The 7776-nt window shown below is 36.8% G+C and overlaps 1 pseudogene; it reads right to left on the bottom strand.

The window, feature by feature from the left end:
• Positions 1-1939: 1939 nt before the first annotated feature.
• Positions 1940-2410, bottom strand: LOC105741715 (annotated as a pseudogene).
• Between the last annotated feature and the right edge of the window lie 5366 nt (positions 2411-7776).

The following is a 7776-nucleotide window of genomic DNA, read 5'->3' as shown; positions in this document are numbered from 1 at the left end:
GTTCTCCTAGTTTTTTAGACTTTGCAGTATTGGAAGGGAAACAATCATATAGCTTCATTCAGCCATTTAAATCAAGGAATCTCTTGCATGTTGATTCTTGAGAACTGAGAGAGCCCTGCATGAATCTAGGATCAAGGGATATTAGTAATAAGAGAAGTCATTTTAAAATAAAATAAATTATATGTCTGTGTTTTGGTTACTTTGATGTGTCAACATGACCAGGGGTCCTGGAGAAGATTGCTTAAACATTATTCCTGGATAGGCCTGTGAGGGTGTTTCCTTAGGAGATGAGCATTTGAATTGGTTGGCCAAGTGAATCAGATATCTCTTCTCACTAGAATGGGCCCCATCCAAATTTTAAGGACCTCAATAGAATGAAAAGTGGAGGGAGGAAGGGAAGGAGGGAAAAAGGGAGGGAGGAAGGCAGTGACAGGGGGAAGAGTCACCTCCATAACTCCCTGCCTGAGATGGGATAATGATTTCCTCCTGCCCTTAGACTGGGGCTCAAACTGCTGGCTCTTGTGGCTCCTCAGACTTTGATTAGAACTGACACTATTGGGTCTCCTGGTTTTTAAGACTTTAAAACTCAAGTAAGCACTATACAACCAACTTTCTTGGGTTCCAAGGCTGAAGATGGTCGATTGTAGAATGGCATTGCTTCCATAACCATTTGCGTCAATACTCTACATGCACACACATCTACTTTCTTTCTGCCTACCACGTCCCCCAGAGAAGCTCAATACAAGGGGATGGTGACAACATCATCTTTTTCCTCCTGTGGCTCAGGAATGTCACAAGTGATTTCTGGAGAAACTGGTGAAAAGTTATCAGTAGACAGGACACAGAGCTACACAATGGCTTGGGAATCCCACTTAAAATGCAGTTATTCTCCTCTGGGAATAGGTTATAAGGAACTTCTGGGAAGATGGCAGAGTGCTGAGCAGCTGAGAAAGAGATTCTGCTAGATGTAGAGTCCACATGCTGAAAGATAGCAATGTGAGGAAGTGAAAAAGGCAAGACACAAGAAGGATCTGAAGTGAGAATTTGAGAATTGAAGGCCATCAGGAGAGTGGAGAGAGAGAGAGAGAGAGAGAGAGAGAGAGAGAGAGAGACAGACAGACAGACAGACTTTAGTGAGGAAGAAGGAGATGGCAGTTTGCACATTTTCCCTGAGCCCTAACTCATGGGAGGGGCATGGACCTGCAGAGGCAGTGTCTACTGGCCCTCTCAGAAGCCCCCATGGAGAAGCTCACCAATGGAGCAGAGCAGCAGACACAGTAGACTGCAGTACCTGGTGAGTTATTCAGGTTCAGACATCCCCAAGAGGAAGGTGATTGGCTGGTAGCCACCTTGGAGAGGGGCAAGCTGTCATTAACAATGGTGGGCCAGATATATCTTGTGGTACCTGAAGCCAAGATGAAGATGCTGAATTCAAGTCAGCAGGCAGTCAGGGAGGTGAGTTTAAACCAGGACAAAGCACACAGAGTGTTACAGGCTGAACAAATCAGTTTCCTGGCCCACAGCCAGAAAGCAGCCTGAACTTCAGTAGAACTAAAGGTGCAGGCTCACTGGGATTATCCGCTAACCCATTGTAAAGCTATGGCTGACTTGTTGGGATTAATCAACTCAGAGCTGGACTCTGCCCATGTTATCTACCCATGACCACAGAGACATGCCTCGATGTGGGTATTTTTCCCCTTTCTTTTCTTGTTTTTGTTTTATTTTTACTTGATTTATTTGTAATTGTTTTTCTATGCGTAAACCTGGTTTCTAGTTTTGTTGCTGCTTTTCTGTTCTTATTCTTTTTTTTCCTGTTTTTTTTTTCTGTCTTGAAAAACAGAGGGATCTCAAATAAGCAATATATATATATATTTTTTTTCTTTTTTTTTCTAAACTGAGAAACAAAGTATATATTTAGAATTAGCCAGTGGGACTCAGTTTAGATGACCCCAATTTTGTTGGCAACATCCAGGGCATCATAATTGGGAGCCAGTCAAGCATATGCCTTCTTCTCTCCATCAGGCCTGATCAGGGTATTAACCTTGGCAACACTGATATCATATAATTTCTTTATAGCTTGTTTGATTTGGTGCCTATTGGCTTTGACATCCACAATGAATGTGAGTGTGTTGTTGTCCTTAATCTTTTTCATGGCTGACTCTGTGATCAGGGAGAACTTGATGATAGTATAGTGGTCAAGCTTGTTTCTCCTGGGGGCACTCTTCTGAGGGTATTTGAGCTGCCTCCAGAGCTACAGTGTCTTGGGATGGTGGAAGGTGGGCGATGTTTGTATCTTCTTCTTTTTAGGACTGCAGTTGCCTTTCAGCACAGCCTTCTTGGCCTTCAAAGCTTTTGCTTTGGCTTCAGCTTTGTGAGGCACAGGGGCTTCCTTCTTTGTCTTTGATGCCATTTTGATAAAAAGGCCAAGCAACCTAATATTGAGCCTCAAGTTTCTAGAAAAAAGAGCAAATCAACATAGTATTTTGAGGAAATTACAAAAATCAGATTAGAAATTAATGCACCAGAGGCTAAGAAAACAATAAAAAGAAATAATGAATTGAAGAGTTGGTTCTTTGAAAGATTAAGTAGGCTTGACATGCACTTAGCCAACCTTATCAAAAAAAGGAAAGACTCAAATCCATGAAATTAGGAATAAAAAGTGAAATCATAAAGGATCCTTCAGAAAATTATTAGTACTTACTTGGAGAACTTAAATTCTAGTAAGATGAAAAATAGGAAAAATGAACAACTACTAGACATATTGAATTGCCAAAGCTGGATCAGGAAAACATAAAAATTCAATATTAGTCAATGAAATTGAAGAAGTAATTAAAAACTTATGAATAAAGAAAAACCCATCCCCTGATAGATTGACTGTTAAATTCTACAAAAAAATTTGAAAATTCCTAATGCCACAATTTCTCAAACTCTTCAATGAAATTGAAAGCAAAATAACATTCCCAAATTTATTCCTGGAAGCAATCATTACCATAACATGAAAACCAGACAAGAATCCAATAAAAAAGATAACTACAGATCAATATAGTTTATAAACATAGATGCAAAAATCATCAGTAAGATACTGGCAAACAGAATGCAGCAAATAGATGAGATCATTCGCCATGACTAAGTAGTATTTATTTAAGTGATGCAAGAATGGTGCAACATATGCAAATCAATAAATGTAATGCATCACATCAGAAGAGCCAAAGACAAAAACCACATGATCATTTCAATAAATGCAGAAAAAGCACTTGGCAAAGTCCAACACCATTCAAAATAAACACCCTGCAGCTCTCTGAAATATATGGTTTTTGTGTCAATCTGGTAAAAGTCATCTCTGACAAAACAATAGCCAACATCACACTGAATGGTTAGAAACTAAAAGCATTCACTCTAAAATCAGAAACAAGACAAGAAGGTCTACTGTCATCACTCTTATACAATACAGTTCTGGGAATATTAGACAGAGCAATTAGATAAGTGAAATAAATGAAAAGAATAAGGATGAGAAAGGAAGAATTTAATTCATCATTATTTGCAGAAGACATGATACTGTATATAGCACACTACCAAAACTCTACCAAAAACTTCTAGATTTAATAACCAAATTCAGTAGTGTAGCTGGATATAAAGTCAACCCAAAAAATTCAATAGTTTTCCTATACAAAAATAACAAATTCACTGAAAGAGAAGTTAGGGAAGCAACAACTTTCACAATAGCATTAAAAAAATTTTAAATATGTAGCAATCGGTCTAACAAAGGAAGTAAAAGAACTTTACATTGAAGACTACAGTATTCTTAAAAAGGAGACTGAAGAGGATATCAGAAAATGGAAAGATCTTGTTCTTGGGCAGGAAAAGACAATATAGTGAAAATGCCCTTACTTCCACAAATGTTACACAGATTAAATGCAATTCCAATGAAAATGCCATTAGTATGTCCCACAGAAGTAGGGAAATATTCCTAAAATTCACTTGGAACCAGAAATTCTGGGTAACAAAGGCAAGGCAGTGGGTATCATAATTCCTGAATTGAAGTTATACTACAGAGCTACCATGCTACAAACTACATGATACTGGCAAAAAATAGACCTGAGGATGAACAGAGCAGATTAGAAGATGCAGAAATAACTCCTGGCACACTGAGTTTCCCTATCTTTTACAAAGGAGCCAACATGTTCATTGGAAGAAAGATAGTCTCTTTAATAAATGGTGCTGGAAAAACTTCTTTCTACATGCCAAAAACAAAAACTAGACTCATGTCTTTCATGATGGAGTAAACTAAAACTGAAATGGATGAAAGATGTAAATATTGAAACACAAACGCTAAATATGGTGGAAGATAGAATAGATAGAACTGTTGAAGAGATGATGTAGGCAAAAGTGTTGTGAAGAGAGCCTCAATTGCACAGTAAGTAATACAAATATCCAACAACTAGTATGTCATCTTATTGAAAACTTCTACACAGCAAGAGAAACCAAGAGCAGAGTGAAGAGACAGTCCAGTGTGAAAGAAGTTTTTATATACTCTTCTTCAAAGGACTAATATCTAGAATACATAATGAACTAAAAAATTAACCACCCCAAATTTAAAGGCCTAATAAAAAAATGAACATCTGAAATGAATAGACACCTCTCAGATGAAGAAGTAGAAATGCACATTAATATATGCAAAAGTTCAACACCACTGGTCATTTGAAGGATCTGTATTAAAACAACACTGAGATTCCATCTCACCACAGAAAAAATGGCTATTGTCAATAAATTAATCTATAACAAACACTGGTGGGGCAGTGGGGAAAAGGAATAATTTTCCACTGTTGGTGGGAGAGTAGACTGGTGAAACATCTGTGGAAATTAGTGTGGCTATTCCTAAAAAAACTAAGATTAGAGGTTCTGTTTGACCCAGCTATTCCCCTTCTGGTATCTTCCTGAAAGAATTAAAGGCACCATGCCATGACAATATATGTACATCCATTTTTATAGAGGTTCAGTTTTAATAGCTAAACAATGACATCACCAAAAGGTCCATCAATTGATGAATAGTTAAAGAAAATATGAGTGTTTTTATACACTGGAGTACTACTCTGTCCTAAAGCAGAATATGCTTGAGACATTTCTAGGTAAATGAATATATCTTGAGACAACATATTAAGTGAAATAAATGAAACACATGTATAAATATTGCATGATTTCTCTGATGTGAGAAACTGAAAGTGTAAATAAGGACCAAAATGTATAGTGAACATTGGAATATGGGAATAAAATATTCAAACAGAAGAGGGAAAAAGGGTGGGGGAAAAGGATAGATAGGACAAGAAAAAAATAGAAGAAAAAAGGAAACAAAGCTTTTGTAAATAAAGGGGATGAGGGGCTGAAAGGAAGGGAGGAGAATGGAAAAAAAGGAAGAAACAAGATACACTATATATAGGTTCAAATGCTCTGTAACGAATGTTATCACTACACATAGCTAAAATGTACCAATAAAATAAAGATGTTAAGTAAAGTAATACAATATGTTCTTCAACTCAGTAGACTGGGTTCTGGTATGTATACATTGCTTTATGCAAACTCAAAAGTGAAATAAGAATATATATCTCTCTGTCTGTCTGTCTCTCTCTACCCAAATCCATCCGCCCACCCACTCATCCATCCATCTACCTTATTATCACCTATATATTTGTTTTCTGTTTCTTTGAGGAACTCTAGTACAGTATATATACATTTATATATGCATACATACATAACAATTTCAGTTTATCTGTACTTTATATAATTCTAAAAATATAGGTTAGAAATTCCTTTTCATTTTATTTCTGGAAAAGTTACATGAATAGTATTGTAACTTTGAGGAAAACATAAATCGTAGTCCCAAGCACTTGTCTTGGTGATAAAGATAAAAATTGGGTATGAGAATGTTCTTTTTGTTCCAGAGCTGAGCTTGCCTGAACCCAGGGCTTTAGAGATACTAGACAAGCAATCTGTTGCTGAGCCTCCTTCCCACTCCCTATCAAAAATACACTTTTTGAAAAATTCTAGATTCAATTGCAAAGATCTTTCAAGGTTTTCATTCTACAAAAATTTGCTGGGGTACCCACAGGCTATCAGATAGCACTGTATGTTAGGGGAATTACTGGTAAGGAATGTAGACATTCCCTCTACCTTTGAAATTCATTGTAGGGCAAGTTTGGTTCAATTATACCAGGAAGACTGTCTTTGTATTGATATGAATAAAGCTGACCAAGTGTTTTTTCTGTACTGGTGGGAAGTACCAGTGTTCCCACTTTAACTTATACTGGTAAATACCATTTGTTAAAGAAATGTCATGAGGTGAAGTATGTAAGCGTTTATGGGATTATAAAATGGGGGACCAAACCCCACCTATAATCAGGTAGGCTTCTTTGAGAAAACTTGTAGGATAAATGTAAGGAGAGGCTAGCCAGTGGGTGGGGGACTGAGGGAAGACCAGGACGTGCAATGAGTGGGTTGGTAGAGTGCCTGGTAGGTATGATGTGTGGGGGGAGGGAGAGACTGGGTTAAGATTGGGCTAACCTCTGGACATAAGGTCAGCAGCTCTCAGTCAACTGCCATAATCCCTGGGGGGAATTGGAAGATCAGTTTGGTGCTTATTATCTATTTTAAAATATTGTTTCTCTTACCTGATTTCAATAATTTATTATCTATTTTAAAATATTGTCTCTCTTACCTGCATTTCAACAATGGTTGTTCACTAGACATGGTTCATCTACACTCACTAGGATAAGCAAGCTCAGGGCAGACAGCTGTTCAGGAGAGGCTGGGTCACATGTCACTTTCATGTGTGTGACCAATTCTCTCTCTTTTTTTTTTCCAGAAATCTGTTTTAATTGTTTTTTTAGGGGCTACCATCTGTATCCAGCCTTAATTGTCTTTGGTTTAGAAGATTGCTACTACCTCTGATGTCTTAAGATCAAGATTCTCTAATGCCACATCTATTGGATCATAAAGGATTAAACAGACTCAAGACAAATTTTGATTTTTGTAGAATCATTTGTGATAGTTATCAGACAGTCATGTGTAAGAACTCTTAAAATAATTTTTGCCTTTTTTTGTAGGGCTGACTCAGGTGACTCTATTTTGATTTTGATAAGTCTTATACTTTTTTAATGTTTCCCTTGCCTTTATGAGAGTTTCTCTGAAAATATACTTACGTTTTTATTATCCTCCATTATCAGAATATTGTACATTATTGGCCTTATTGTTCCAATGTTGGAGAGGAAATGATTGATGACTGAGAGAATAGGTCCTGCTTTACCTTGGTCTTAACTACCCAGCAGAAAAGCATAAAAATGAAATATAAGAAGTAAAGCCATGCTGGTATGTTGAGCTGTAGGAGACTCAGGTCAACAATTTCTGACATTGCCAGTGAAGTGGAAGACCCAATGCTATTATGGACTACTGAACTCTTTCAGATTATTTTGCTGAGTTAACACACCTATAATATTCAAATAACGGAACTTAACAAAAAAAGGGGATACAGATGAATGTCCATTTTGTATCTGTGTATTCAAAGTGATTAGGATAGATATATAGTTACATTCTCTTAATGAATAGAGTGATTTTTTCTAAGGGTGTTTGTAGATAGGATATCATGTCCACATCTTGTATAGCAATTAACCACTGGGAGGAATGTATACAATTTGTTAATTATTGAAACTGTCCTACCAATTTGATTTGAAACTGTCTCATTGCTATTTGTTTATCAATAAAATTTATGGAAAAATAAATAAATAA

This window comes from Octodon degus, unplaced genomic scaffold, assembly GCF_000260255.1.
Source record: "Octodon degus isolate 3935 unplaced genomic scaffold, OctDeg1.0 scaffold00020, whole genome shotgun sequence".
NCBI classification, from domain to species: Eukaryota; Metazoa; Chordata; class Mammalia; order Rodentia; family Octodontidae; genus Octodon; species Octodon degus.
The sequence above is the reverse complement of the archived record's forward strand: the minus strand, read 5'-3'. Positions and strand labels throughout refer to the sequence as shown.